This window comes from Onychomys torridus, chromosome 4 (genome assembly GCF_903995425.1).
Source record: "Onychomys torridus chromosome 4, mOncTor1.1, whole genome shotgun sequence".
In the NCBI taxonomy this organism is placed as follows: domain Eukaryota; kingdom Metazoa; phylum Chordata; class Mammalia; order Rodentia; family Cricetidae; genus Onychomys; species Onychomys torridus.
This window is the reverse complement of record NC_050446.1, coordinates 121,507,158-121,523,382: the sequence shown is the minus strand read 5'-3', so window position 1 is coordinate 121,523,382 and position 16,225 is coordinate 121,507,158.

Below are 16,225 nucleotides of genomic sequence, written 5' to 3'. Positions count from 1 at the left end.
TATCACCCCCAACACACTTAGGTCTCTCTTCTTCCTCCCCCGTCCCCAACCAGTCCAGATGAGGGACTGAGACTTAAGGGATGACAAATGGCCAAGTGGTCCAGAGGGGGCACATTCCATCCCTCCCTCACAGGGCCAGACCCAAATGCCAGGGACTGTAGCAGGCATCGACTATTAAGTAAATGCCTGTCAGCTCCCAAGCACGAACATCCTCTTAGGTCTGCTTGCCTGAGCCCCACTTACTTGAAAGAACCTTTCCTACCTGTTGTAAATCTACCCCACCCTTTATTATTCTTTTTTTCACATCCTAGACAGGTACAAGAAAATGTAAAGGACATATTAAAAGCTTGTCTCATTATTTAACATCATTTAAATATCATCTTCACTGGCTACCTTAGAATTAAAAAACTTCACACCTGAATTGGAGAGAAGAAAATTTCATGAGTCGTACAGAGAGGGTGAGGAGTCAGAGAAACCTACTACTAATCATCTGTTATCCTCTAGGTACTGTGCTTTGCATATACTCTTTCATTTACCCATGAAAACTTCATAAAGTATTATACTCTTCATGTGACATATGAAGAAGCTGAGAATTGTGGAACTGACATCACTCACCAGGCATTGGTTTATTTCTTTCTGCTCAGTGATGAATAAGCTGGGGTGGCCTAGTGTCTTGCTACTGGAAGTATGGTCCATGATCACTGGCATCCTATGGAAGTTTGTTAGAAATGCAGAATCTCATGTCCCACTGAAGACCCACTGATTTAGAATCCTCATTTTTAAGAAGTCCTTAGCATATTTGTGGTCTGATTGTTCTGCTCTGGAGGGGAGGCTCTCTATCTTCAGAATACATCAGGTTTGCCTGGACGTGAGTGTTTCTGATTCTTTAGATGGATGTTGGGAGCCCAAGAATTTGCACCTGAAGTATCTCTAGTCTAGGAAGATCTCGAAGACCTTGAAGTAGTTATTCTCTCTTATACTTAATGGGCGTCTGTTGAGGACTGGCTGAGCTTTTCCCTGTGATAGATGAGCCCTTGTGGATACAAACCTAAGAAGGAATCCCAGCTCACGTTACAGTGGAGCAGGGCACAGGTGACAGCAATGGAGTCTAAACCATAGCTTCAGGGGACTCTGGTGCCACTGATGCACTGAGAAGAGGGGGCAGGTAAGGTGAGCAGAGAATGTAGTTGTTATAGAGATGTCGCTACTGACCCTTTTCTTGATGGCTCATGTGGAGCCATGCTGTTTTACCCATGAGGCACCACAGACAGTGCTTAAAGCTTCAATAAGATCCTCCCAAAGTATTATGTCTTTTAAACAGATGGGCTCAAGAGACTTTTAGAAAACAAAGGTACAGTGGAAATAAATGTTGTCATTAAATATCTGCAAAAAGTGCATATGGTGGCTGTTGAGTGCAACTCTACATGACGCCTATGTAATTAGAGGTGTGCATGTATTGTAAAACACTATTGATGACATAGGACTGGACCTTCAAAAATTAGAGACATACTGCCCACAAATCTCAAAGTGTCCTGAGAGGTCTTGGCCCAAAGAGGGCAGGACAGCAGTTAGCATTCCCTCAGCTCTTGCCCTGTAAGAACAACCCTGCTTTTCACTGCCTCTGCCTATGAAAGTTTCCCCTCTGGTGGGGTCCCTGGGGCCCTCCATGACAGGACACCCTGGGGGCCTTTCTTACAGCTGACTTTAACATGTCCTCCTGGTTTGGGCCTGCTGTTCTGATGGCTGATGCTGTTTGTCAGTCACCAGCCAGGGGTCACTAGGAACGTTTGCCCAGGTGCTTGTCACAACCCAGGTATGGCCATAGGTGCTGACACCTTGTCACATTGTCACCACAACCTGATCTTATTGCCCTTTACATGTTGCTGCCCAAAGACACATCAGGTGACATTGATGGCTAAGAAGGGACTGGTCCCTAGAGGTCAGATTCACACCCTGTACATCAACAGGAAGGCTATTCCAGAAAAGCAGGCAGTGGGGGGGTTGGGCATCTGTAGAACACTAAAATCATGGGTATTGTGACAAGGGTAACTGAGATTTGAGAAAAGGTCAGGGAACAGCATTGTCCAGGAAGGAGCCCGGAAGTTACACAGAAATCAACTATAAGGAAATAGTGGAGTTCACACCCCAAAATGAATGGGCATTTTGAAAATTAGAAATGCCATCATTTAAGTATCTAAGCCTCTGTCACATCAACTGGAAAAATGGAAAGAAGGATAACTTCTAGAACTTTCCACAAATATTAAATAAAATAAAGCATAAAAACTCCTTGCACAGATTTGTAAAGTAAAGCTTCAATCAATTGTGACTGTTAATGCTGCTTTTGTTTTATTTTAACTTTGGTACATTTATTTCTTTCATGTATGTGATATGTGCATGTGCACATATGGTCCACAGGATACACATGAAGGTGAAAAGACAGCTTGCTGGAGTTGATTCTTAGGTTCTGGGGATTGAACTCAGGTCATCAGGCTTGGTGGCAAGCACCCTTACCCACTGAGTCTCACTGCTCATTTCGCCAAAGATAATATACTGTTACACAAATAAAAATGCCCCCCAAAAATAAGAATTTGCACAGCCATGTGAAGCTGGTTTCTTTCCAAAAAGATTTTTCTGGTAAGAAGGTAAAACTTACAGTTTAATTCATAATTATGGGTATGTCTGCTTCCATATGAAATACATGTATTTTCTTACACAAACTTCAGGCTTGTAAAGAGCCAGTCTATGATTAAGCTCATAGATGGAGATGAGAAAAATCAGAAGTTTTGGGTTGTTTTGTTCATTTTGCTATGCAGCCCACACTGGCCTAGAACTCACAATCTTCCTGCCTTGGCCTCCTGAGTTCTGGAAGCATAGGCATATGCCTCACTTGATAGGAAAATCTTGATGGAAAACAGGAGAGGCCCAGGAGCTAGGTAGAACTAGGGTAAACAGGTATGTTCCCTACTGAAGAGTACCTTCTAGTTGTCTAGTAGTGTGTGTGTGTGTGTGTGTGTGTGTGTGTGTGTGTGTGTGTGTGTCTGTGTCTGTGTCTGTGTGTCGGTGTCTGTGTGTCGGTGTGTGTGTTGTATGTGGTGTGTGTATATATGTGTCTGTGTGCCTCTGTGTGTGTCTATGTCTGTGTCTGTGTGTATGTGTGCTCCCTGCTTCATATTTTCCGGACTTTCCTCCAACATCTGTGGATTGTACAAAATGCAAATTCAAAATCCAGATGTCTGGTCTGAACCTCCTGAGAGGCAGGAAGGCAGATGTCCTCAACTCTGAAAGCAGTAAAACCTAGCCCGAGATTCATGAATAGCAGAGGAAGAATTTGGTCATTTCAAGAATCAGGAGCTTATCTTGTTCTGCTTCAAATGCCTGACTTGGGACCTTGCACATAGAAGGTCTAACAAATGGTTGTTGAATGAACCATGAGTCAGTCAATAAAGCACTCCATATATTCTACCAACCCAGAATATGAGTGCCCCAAAGAACCACGGGTACCTTGTACTGGTGGCACAGAGGTGTGATAGACACAAAGTTTACTGATATTAATGACAAAGAAAGCTCCTCCTTTTTCAGAAAGACTGCCTTTCTTAACTAGTTCACAGACACTCAGAAGCCAGGAAGCCACTCAGCAGGGCTCGTGACTATTTGGACTCCAGGATTCTGCCCATCCAGGACTGGACTGTGGGAGTACAGTAGCATGACAATGTAGTCACATCTCACTGGATCTGTGAAGCAGGGAAGGAGATGACAAAACGAGGCATGTAACTGTGACTACCTATCAAGTCGGAATGATTCTCCAGCGGAACAAGACACAATAGTGTGAATTCCATCTTCTTGACTAAGGGGATAAAGTGACCCATTTCAGCTCCTTCGGGCACTCAGTGGTGCCAATGAATATTGGGTGTCTGACTCTACTTTGAGGGCAAGAAAAGATGATGGTTTTCCTTTTCCTTCATCTTCTCAGCACAGGCATAAGCAAGCAGGTCTCAACTGAAGAGAGAACCCAACTAAATACAGTTCGTGCAGATAAACTCCACACACAGGGGTTGAAGCCACAAAAGATTTTTTTTTTTTCCGTAGGCTGTAGCACCTCTTATTCACCAGCTGGAATGGCTGGACCAGTTAGCGTGTTTATACACAAATGCAAAGCCAGTAGGAAACCCCGGCTCTAACAGTTTTGATTTTGTCTTCAGTATCCATGTTCCAAAAAGCTCTCCACTTCTTATTCAGAATTTCAAAATTGTACAACAAATACAACTTACAGAGAAGATAGGAAAAATAATAATGGCAATGCCAAAAAGGGAAGCAGGAAGAAAGACAATATTTTTCAAATATTTTCCCAACTGTCATTTTAATAATAGCCTAACAACAAAGTATGCTAATTTTTCTCCACAGATACCTGTGAATGCAAATGTAAAACAAATAGTAATTAATGTCTTAGTGTGAAAATCAAGCAATAGGTATTAATTCTGTGTCAGCCCTGAGATTATGCACATTCAAAATCATGACCTGAGCTCAGAAGCAACAGTGGCTGTCGAAAAGAAAGGCTAACAAGAGGATTCTGCGGTTCTCGGAGTCCACACAGCCATTCTAAAAGGATCTAAAAGACCACCCAGCAAAATACACATTAGTCAATACATGAAGGAAGATGGAAATCCACACATAGTTGTATTTCCAATATGGTAGGCACTGCCTATATGTGGGTATTTTACATTGAATTAAAATGGGATAAAATTAAAGACTCAGTTCCTAGGTCCAAAGCCACATTTCCAGAACTCAGCCGCCTCCTGAGGCATATTAGACAGTAGACAAGGGACATCTTAGCTCTGTGGGACAATTCTGAACAAGAACCTGCCAACAGGAACTCCAAGCATTGGGTGCCTTTTTTCTTTTCCCCATCCTGTCCCACTTACAGCTTGTATTGGGGACAGTAAAGGAGACAGGCTTGTGTAGGCTACAGTAAGAGATCCTTGCCCTCTAGTTCTAGCCTAACTCAGCAGCTGGGGGGACACAGGAAGACATTCCAGAACAGCAGAGATGTGTTAACAGAGGTGTGTGTTATTCTGACTTCCTCCCTCCTGGTCATTGCAGTTTGGTGAACCCCTCCATTAAAAGCCACAGCACTTGTAAGGCATTCCTCGTGATTCCATCTGGGGTCTAATAACTCATCTCCTCACCAGACCCTTCAGGTTGAGGGCAGATGGAACTTCTTTATGGGACACTTGGGGTACTGTACCACCCCTTTTTGGAGTTCCTCAAGATAATTTCTTAATAAACCTTTCCTTGAACACCCAGCATGAACATGGTCGGTGTTTCCCATGAGTACTCAAACACATTAGCTCCTGTTCTGATGTAAGGGTAGGTATGGATTGAGCAATACCTACAGAGACAGTGGACTCTGTGGCCCTGCGGTGTCAAACAAGGGCTTTGGAAATTGTTTTTGATATTTTTATTAATTCTTTGAGAATTATATCCATTATAGTTTGATCATACTCACCCCCTCTCCAAATCCTCCCAGACCTACCCTCCACCATTCCACACACCCAACTTTGTTACTCCTTTCTTTTTTCTTGTCATTGAATCCAGCTCACACCATCTCTATTCTCCTTGGTGTGTGGCCCTCACCTGGAGTGTTGCCCTACCAGGACCCACACCATTAAAGAGGAACTCTCCTTCTCCCCACAGCTACCAGCCACCAAATAGTCCCTCAGCTAGAGATGGGACTTCCTGCCACCTGTCCTTTCGATGCCAGGATTTGATCTGGTGTCTTCCTTCATTTAACAACCAAACATAGGAGAATAAAGGAATGGAGACAATGATTTTCCATAAAAGTCCAGGTAGTAATATTTAGGTTTTGCTGGTCATACAGTCTGTGCAATGTAAAAGCAAGTTAACATAGACTACACGTGAATGAATGTGACCCTGTTAGAGTAAAACATTATTTATAAAATTAATGAAAGGGCCACGTTTTGTCTGACGACACTTTGCTTAAAATACACACACAAAAAAGGAAAGCTTGTGAATGTATTTTTAAGAGCTGGAAGAAAGTAGACATGTGCATACAATGTCATGTGTCTGACAATAACAGTTCAGTTAGTGACTGACTTCATAAGTAATGGTGGCCCTGTAAGATTATATCACCTACTTAAGTGCACTCAATGATATGTGATGATGATAAAGTCATTTGATGATGCAGACCTTGAGATACAGTCCCTTAATTAAGTTAATAAATTATTAAATTTATATATGCATATAAATGTTTCTTAGTAAACTGAAAGAAGGCATGGCTTCAGAGAGAGAAAAAAGGTGAAAAATTAGTAGGATGTTAAAGTGAAATTTAGTTGGTGAAGCAAAGCTGAGCTGAGAACTAAAGAAGGCAGAGAAACAATATGCTCTTTTCTAATTATAGTGGCATCCTGTCTCATAAGCAATAAATAAATAAATATGTTCAAAAAGAACACTAGATACTAAAAAGCACTGTGTGTGTGTGTGTGTGTGTGTGTGTGTGTGTGTGCGCGCGCGCGCACGTATGCATGCACACACCTATGTACTTTGCACATCTATTGTATTTCTTTCTGGCCCTCTGTCCACCTGTATGCACAAGTAGAAAATGGTCATAAGTGCTGTTTACATATCTTTTACCAATGATTGTTTAATTCTCCCAACAAATCCATAAGCATTCTGTCCACAGTGCAGTTAAGGATCCTGGGACTAGAGTAATCCAAACTCTAGGTCATATAGTTAGTCAGTGACAATAGCCAAGATCCCTACAAAATCTAAAGTAAGTGTTATTTCATTATATGACATAGGAACAGAGACAACACTTAGTGAAGTCTGACAACAAGAAGATGGCTCAGACAGTAAAGTATCCCATGCACGTATGAAGATCTGAGTTTGGGCCCCAGCACCCATGCAAGTATCGTGTCTCACTGTAACCTCAGCACTGGGGAGGAAGAGACAAGTGAATCCCTGGGCTTACTGGCCAGTCATGCTATCCTCCTCAGCAAGTTCCAAGCCAATCAGAGACCCTGACTCCAAACACAAGGTGAATGGCTCCTAGGAAAGGACCACCAAAGTTGATCTCTGTTTTCTACACACACATACACACACACACACACACACACACACACACACACACACACACACACACAAAACCTCTAATTACAAAGAACCTAAATCCTGAGGGAAGATAAGGCTGCAGAATCTTTGAATTGTCATTAGTAAGGCTAGAGACTGGTTCAGGCTGCTTTTTTCCAGCCAATACAGCATGACATGTTGTTTCACAATGACAATAGCCAACGTCCCTCCTTCTGGTCCTGATCTCACACCCGGAGAACTAGAAGAACTGATAGGATTCCACAGCAACCCTGGGGATGGCAAACTTGCAGGTTAACTGGCTTACTTATTTGTTAAGATGTGAATTTGATGTTGTGACCTCCAGCCTGAGATCACGAGGTAAGTCTCAGTAGGTAATAAAGGAAACTCTAGGAAAAATGCTATTGCCCCTCCTCCTTTCCCAAAAGGCCCATTGGGAGCTAAGTCACAGGGGCAGTGACTTCTGAAGGGACACTTCTTTCTGTCAGATTCCCACACTGGGCTTGTTGATAACAGACGAATGCTTTATAGATGGATTGATAAAGCAGTTAGGAAGATAAAAAGCAAAGTGGAGCATCACTTCCCAGAAGGGAGCCAGCAGCAGAGGGACTATGGTTCTCCACAACAAAAAGGACTTTTGTCCACTGATCCATTCATTGATTTCTTAAACATCTCTTAAAAAATTGGTTACTGTGTCAGATTCACTGAATGTAGAGACAGGTCCAACCATTGTCCCTACTTCCAGGAAATAGCATTTTGGAAAAAGAAGGAGGAAAATGAGTCAAAAACGCTGTCTGTGTGGCTTAGAGTACTCAGTCTGTAAAATAAGCAAGTGGCAGAACCTTGGATTGTAAAAACATTTGTGTAGATGACAAAAAAGTGCAAAGCAAAGGGAAGAGGGGAGCAAAGGGCAAACAGGCTGAGGTGGCGGACCAGCAAACCACAGATGTGCCTGCAGAAAACGGAGAGACTGAGAACCGGAGTCCAGCCTCTGAAGTAGAAGAGAAAGAAGCCAAGTCCGACTAACATCCATCGCGTCTGTCAGTGTCCCCGACTCCCTTCTTGTACAATCCAGAGGAATATTTTTATCAACTATTTTGTAAATGCGAGTTTTTTAGTAGCTCTAGAAACATTTTTAAAAGGTGGAAGTCCCACCTCATCCCATTTTTTAAGTGTAAATGATTTTTTAAGAGGTTAAATCACTTGCTGGTTGTTTATTTTTTGGTACAACCAGAAAATAGCAGGATGCTGAATCAGGAGAGGCTGTGACTGCCTCTGGGGTCACCATAACATTCCGTAGAGGGGGCTAGTTTTATATCCTACAACACAAAGCATACTATATGGTAATTCAGAGTCTTGGTCGTGCATTTGTGTCTGGAATATTTTCAATTATTTCTGGTCTCATGTTTCTAGTAGAACTGTATCCTAAAAAAAAAAAAAAAAAAAAAAAAAAAAAAAAAAAAAAACACTCCTCCGTCCTTGCCCTGTCAGAACTGTCTCTGGTCATGGCAGTCCATTTTCTTAACAATTGTGATCATGTGCTGTGAAAGATTAAAATTTTGAATATGTACTGTATGTGGCATAAAATTGTAAGTCAGTGAGCATTTGATTGTTATGTGAGGACTTAGGGAGAACTTGCCAAGCTTAGGAATAAGTTCAAGGAGAAACAACACATGGCTCTTTTGGGTACGTGAACACAATGTATGACTTTTAGAGTTTGGGTCCATGTTTTAAGAATTGAAATGTCTGTGTACTCAACCAATAAAGTCTCAGTTGTGAAAGAGTTAAAAAAAAAAGAAAGAAGAAAAGAAAAGAAACACGTTCAAAGTTGTTCACATGTGCAAGCCTGTCATGACATGAACCGTGTGTGCTTTCACACTGAGGATGTGTGGCTTCCTTTAACAAAGGAAAGGGATTTGAAAAATTAGAACATAGGCATACTGCATTTATCTTTTAAATTGTTTTTCTTAAAAGACTCAAAATAAATAAAGCACACACTGAATGAATGCATTTGCATGAAATTCAAAAGTAAATAACAGGATAACCTGAAAACAGAAAGGGGGCAAAAAGAGGTTGGCAAGGTTCTGTTTCTTTTTGTAGTGTCAGTCATGTGAATAGGATCATTTGGTGAAAGTCTAAGACCTGTACAATTATGTGTGCTTTTTTTCTCTATTTTATGTTATCAAAGGATGGACCTATAAAAGAAAGTTAGCACTCATTGATTTGAGATGACAAAAACATGGGTGTTAGTTATCATATCTTTCTATTTTTGTATACTGTCTAGCATTTTTTTAGTTATATAAATAATAAAAAACAGAAAATGCAACTCTTATTGCCCTCTGTGTGGGTTAGACACTACAGTCAGGTAGGCCAGCTAGGAAAAGAGCCCACATTAGAGAAGATGGGTTTAAAGTTGAAGGATGAAGGCAAGGAAGGAGAGAAAGAGACAGATGTGTGTTGGTGAGCTTTCTGTTCCTTTAAGAAATATCTGAGAAAATTAACTTCTACAGATAAAAGATCTATTTCAGCTTACAGTTTGTAGATTTCAATTCATGACAATCTGGTTCCCTTATTTCAGGTTTGTGGTCTAATAGTATGTCACAGTGGGGGAATGTGGTGGCCCAGAATATCTCACCCCATGGTCAAGAAACAGAGAAGAAAAAGGGTGGGGTCCCACAATCTCTTCCAAGGTCTGCCAATGACCTGAAGAACTCCTATTAGACATTGTGCCATCTTCCAATAGTGACATCCTAGAGATTAAATCTTCATTACACAAGCCTTTGGGAAATATTTTAGACCAACGCCGTAGTGCATGGTAAAAAATCTATAGGTTCTGGTGACTCTGGGTCATTCTTCAGGCTCCTCTGCAAACTTTAAGCCATTCATCTGTTTGATTGACACCATGGACCAAAGCTACTCTTGAGCAGGAAAAAGGGCCCTCATCATAGGGTACAATAGGCTTGGCGCTGAAACTCCTTGCCCCAAGTGCTTCTCTTTAGCCTGCCTTTCTCTGAGCCTCCACCTCAATCTAAGCCATTTCCCCAGAGCCTTATAATTGGTTTAAATGTTAAACAGGAGATTCCCAGGGAGGGGTGATCCATTATTGAACTAGACATAATCAGCATGATTAGTGTTTCTGATTAGCAAGCTCTCTGTACACAGGCACCTACCTGAGAGGAAGCCATGCTGGGTTCTGACAGCAGGTAGAAAAGGATGAAGGCCTAACATTGTGGGCAGAGGAGGGGTACATTTGCAGGAAGAGACTGAATGAAGGTGGCCACTAAGCCCACAGCATCTCTAGTCTAAAGGGAAAGACAAAGAGAACCACTGGTTTAGTTCTTAACAGCAATACTCAAGATGTCCACCGGGTGGCGCTCTGTAGACCCATGCGTGGCCCATTGGAATTCCTCTTGACCCCACAGGAAAGGGTTTCTCTTTTCTCTCCTCAGATGGGATCAGAATAGGCTTATGAACTTGCAGTTCCTCTGTCCATTCCCTTACTTCCCCATCCTGTGGGGACAATACATAATGAATCTGATTGTCAATTGAGAGAGTTCCCCATCTGTGCACCTGTTTACAAGTGTGGGGTGACTACCCTGAATCTGTCAGTATCTTCCTCTCCTCTCCTTTCCCCTTTGGACATTACATCTCCATCAGAGAAAGCTCAATTCTCATCACCCACTATGTGGTGAGATCATGAGAACAGCAATCTGCCTCTTCCAGATAGAGAAGTCCCCGGGTCTCTGCTTCACTACCTTGGCTGCAAATGGTTGAATAAGTTCAGCCAGTGCTGCCCTAACCTAGAGGACTGGAGTGAGGAAGAGCAAACCTCTTTGTCCCAGTGTTCCCTGCCATCATTCATATTATTTTTTTTTTTACCAAGTCTTGCCCCTTCATCTATGAATATACCCTCTCTGTCTGTGTGCCTTGGGCTTATATCCCTCTGTAGCCCAAGCACAATTTAGTCTTGTCCAGAGGATTTTCCCTTACCAAGAGAATATGGTTAGAAGGAATGCAGGCCAGATCCAAGCCTTGATGTTAGGAAACAACCCTTGTTTCCACTCATGTGTTTCTGCTCATGCTCTCCCCATAAGAAAATCACCTCCTATTCTACCCCTGGTCCATGGAGAAAGAGATGATACATGACACAGAATTATACCTAACCTTTAGTTTGGATTCAAACCCAGACTAGACTACCTGTTTTACAGATGGATAAGCTAGGATAGTTTCATTTTAACATGCTGAGTTTGGGAATGGTTGTTACACAGTTGTATTATATCAGAAACTACCTGATGCACCTCCTTATCCTTTGTTCTTCAGCTCAGGAGACAAAGCTATTGTTTTCAATATAATATTTATATTTTATCAAATTTAACCGAATTCTTTCTGTTTCTACTCTGATGCATGCAGGGAAATTTCATTATGTGGGTCTTAGAACACTAAGTCCAAATGGAGGTTGTCCTGGGTTACATCTGTTACCCAATACAACTAATAACAATACCCTTTCCCCCCCCAGACATCATAACTTGGGTGATTGAATTATAGTCATCCGACCTAAAGCCAAACTCCAGCATGGACCATGTCTTTGTTGTAGTAACAATAGGCACTCCTTTGTGGTCAGGAGATGATATCAAAAATATTTTTAATCCATGTTCCAGAAGACAAGAGGTCTACACAGTGATCCCCATGGCAGCAGGTGCAATATAAATAATTCCTTCCCTAAATGTAGTCCAAGAAAGGTTTCATAAAAGTGCTATTGGGATATTTTCTGAGAAATAAACTCCTTAATATGACTTCATGGTAGGAGTTCTATTTCCTTTATTCTCAAGAGTCCTAGGGAAGAAAAATATGCCCCCTGGCAGTGTTCCATAAAACTAATGATGTGGGGGAATACGTGAATAATTGCCTGAATCACTGGGTTACATATCTGTTAGGAAATCTCTTGGCAATATAAGGAAGGGGCTTAGGGCAGTTAAATTGGAGTCAAGTGACATAAACCCCTGCCACATCAGCTAGGCAATCTTGTGGGTCAGGGAAACTGTGGCAGCTGGGCCCATAACATGGGAAAGGTGAACCTCCAAGTGTTCTGAGTTCACAGTCACAGAAACAGGAGGATAGGTGTTAGTACAGTATAGACAAGGGGTTGCAGAGGCAGGAGGACCAGAGGAAAAAGCACAGGGAGATGAGTCTGCCAGTCACTGGTCAGAGTCTTAAAGCAATGTCCAAAGCTTTAGTACTAAGTGAAAGAGAGCCAGATGTGGTACATGAAGGGTTACATGGAATCTCATCATAATTACTTACATCTTCCCCCAATTAAAGAGCGCCATGTTTTCTTTCTGTATGGTCAAGAATCTTTTCCTAGTTGGGAGCATCCCAGATACCTTAGGTGGCAACAGATAGGATATAGTTCTTGAAGAGAACATGCTTAGAAAGATAAAGTAAGACATATCCTAGCCTCATTTCAGCCTATAGTCCAGTGATAAATAGTATTTTGAAATATAGTACCCAGTGGTTTTTTGTAGAAAGCACACATCAATGTTCACTGGCAGTTGAAAAAAACGTGACAATGTATACTAAATGTTTGATGTGTGTATAATTAAAAGTCTGTCAACATTTACTGAGCACTCCTTCATGGCCAGACCTACCAAGACACTGGAAATGGGGAAACAAATAAAAGAGATATTGTCCCTTCTCTTCTGGAGCCTTGAGTCTCAGCTCTTGGTGTGCATTATAGCTACTTAGGAATTTTAAAAGTACGAACATATGGGCACATGCAAGGTAGGGTTCATCAGAAATTTCAAGCAGAGCTGAAAAACACTTGATGGTGTGAGGCTGGGTAGATAGATGGTTAAGTTTTGAGTGTTAAGTTATTACTTGTCTGATACTATATCTTTATAGAATTGTATTTTAAAAGGCTGTGATGAGATTTCAAGATCTGATAAGCAGGCAGAAGTTCAATGCATCAAAATTATGATGAGCCCAACTCCTTTCTCATTGGTTCTTTCAGCCACCAGACAAAGAAAGATATCCATAGCAGGAAATACCACTCCAAAGAATATTGTTAGGTTCCCCCACCCCCAGTGTTATAAGCTCAGTTGGACAAAAGTTCTCGAATTCTAACAAAATACAATCAGTTTGCACAGCCACAACTCCACTCCATGCAGGTGTCTCCAGTGTTGATATACATTCAAGTCAAGACAACTTTGAGATCACATTTCTGCCTCTGTGCCTTCTGTGGTGGTTAGAAAGAAAATGGCTTCCAAAGGAAGTGGCACTATTGGGGGTGTGGCCTTGTTGGAGTGGGTGTGGCCTTGTTGAAATGGATGTGGCCTTGTTGGAGGAAGTATATGACTGTGGAGGCAGGCTTTGAGGTCTCATAGATGCTCAAGCCACATCCAGTGAGACAGACCATGTCATAGTGTCTCTTCACAGCAATAGAAACCCTAACTAGGATACCTTCAAAGTAAGATGAGGAGTTATTTTAATGGGTTCATAAACCTCTCCAGATCCAACACATACAAACCCTCAATATTTTAGAGTGACTGTCCTAGCAATTCCTCCATGCCCCCTTTTCTGCTCAATATTCTCTATAACACTGATCACCATCTATTACAAAAAGTAGCAGACACAGTCTGTCTGCTCCATGGAGGTAGATAGAGAATGCTGGTGAATGAATTGACTGTCAAGATCTCATTCACCCACTTGTCAACGAGCAAGAAGGAACATGGCCTTTCTTAGGGCCTCTAATAAGAGAGGAGACAGGAACCATTTTTTGTCTAACAACCATTCAGAAAAGAGAAGAAACGTTTGCAAAATCAGAGAGCTGTGAGGAGGGGCCAGTCTTTACAACCCAGTGAAGAAATCTGAGCAAATGGCTCTAACTTGGGTTTTAATATGAGGTTATGTATATAGTTGCCTGGTTATTATGTCTCTAAAGGGGTAGAAGAGGCAAGTGTGTTTCTACTGCTACTTGCTTGAAAGATCAGAGGGTAATAAACTATTAGTTTTATTCTTAATTGGTCCATGCTTCTTCCTAGTTCTTTTCTTTCAAAAATCAATATGTGGTTTGTGATGTCTTTAGTAGAGAGTAAAGAACTGTGGCTGGTCTCTTTCCTTATTGCCAAAATCATCTGTCAGCATTTATCCTTGAAAGGGGCCTCTGGTAAGACAGACTTTATGGTCAGAGTTTTTCTTGCAGTAGTAAATGTTGGGCCTTTCTAGAGCCAAAATGACATGAAAAGCCGAATAGCATCAGGCCATGCTGAATTAGAGGCAATGCCTTTTCTGTGAAAACATGGACTGTGGGTCTGGACTATTGAGGCAAGGCTCCCATCGTCTTGGAAATGTTATGCCCAGCTGCTGCCCGCTGGCCTGGCCCTGCTCCTGCCCACACCAAGCTTCGGGAAGTGATTGCTACTGTTCCCAGAGGCAGAGGCCACTGGTAACTTTAACCCTACGTGGGCAGGAGGCTCATCAGAAACTTTCCTCAACCCTAAAATTAGCTGGCAAAGTTTGAGAAATAGAAAAGTGTGGGATCACATTTGCTGTTTGGAGCCAAAAGGAAATGTGAGTCTGAGAACTAACGCCTTGGGACTGAAAAACTAATGGTTGAATCAGCCAGGATGTGTGAACAAGAGCCTACAGTCCCCAATCTGTAAGGCAAACACCCCAGTTTCTGGGAGTGTATATGCAGAGCCCTTCCCACTTTGGAAAAAGTGTCACTACTGGCTGTCACTCAGAAAAAAGGACAGCTGAGGGTGGGGACATCTGACATCAACCAGAAACAAAATAAGTGCTAAGGTTTAGCTTCAGTAAAGCCCAGCATACAATTTAACTCACATTCTCCATGCAATTCTCTGTGTCTGTGAAGACCACATCATGCCTCCACTGAACCTCTGTGGGAGGGTATGACATGGGCATTTTGTATTCCCATGTTATAGATAAAGACATCAGGGCTCAGAGTTGATGAACCATGCCAAGACCACACAATAAAGAGGCGGGTCTAAGAGCCACACCTAGTCTGTCCCAACTCTCACCTTTTCTCCTTTACAGTGTGAAATATCACAGGCAAAGAAGAAACGTCGTGGCATAATGGTGAGGGGTGTGAACTCTAGAGCCAGACTTCCTGAGTATAGATCCTGGCCTTGACATTGGCCATTTGAATGACCTGGGGCAAGTTATTTCCACTTTCCGTAGATTTCTCACCTATAAATTGAAGACAGTAGTTACATCTCTCTCACTGTGCAGGTAGAACTCATTATGTGGCACATAAGGAAGACTATGGATGTTTCCTGTTTATTAAATAATTAAGTAAAGATCATAATTAAGTGATCAGTTTCACAGATCACCCAACAATCCCTGGGCTCAAAATGTTCTGTGCACGTCCCCAACCTCCTGGTGTCTTACAGTGCTTTAGTGCAGTGACATCCACAGGACCACCATCCACAGTAGAAAGGAAGATCAGACCCACAGAGCAGAAGAATGAACCAAAACAAGGGCATTCTCAAGCCCACCTAGCTGTTCAATAAAACTGAGAGTTCCTACCCAGTCCTTCTGTCCTTGAACCTGTGCCATGTGTGTGCTCAAAAAAAAAAAAAAAAAACAAAACATGGGTTGCATGAGTCTGAAGATGACTCTTGACATTGTGTCAAGCACAGGACTGCAGGCCAGGCTGGTGCTGCCATCCCACCCTGTGCATCCAAGGCATTCCTCAGCCCTCCACATCAGTCCGTGGCTGCTGGTTCTTAATGCCAATAAAAAGTCCCTGTTATGTTTCTACTGTTTTCAGGAATAGAAGAGTCTGGGACATGTCCTTGAGCACTTTGACCAAATGCAACTCAGTATTCTCTTTTCTGCACCTAGAGCAAATGGAAACTCAAGAGCATTATTGGGGTGGGGTCCAGCTAGGTAGTAGAATTCTTTTCTGGCACACATGCCCATTCACGTGAGAACAAAAGTGATTTATCCAAAAGTCACATGAGTTCAGTAAATAGGAAACTGCACCGAGCGACGCAGCTTCCAGTTAACTTTATGATCTTCTGTGTTATTACTCAATATGAGTGTTGAACCCCATGGTTCCCTGTTTTTGTGCAATTGCCCTAAATTCTAAAGAAGTTGGGGATGA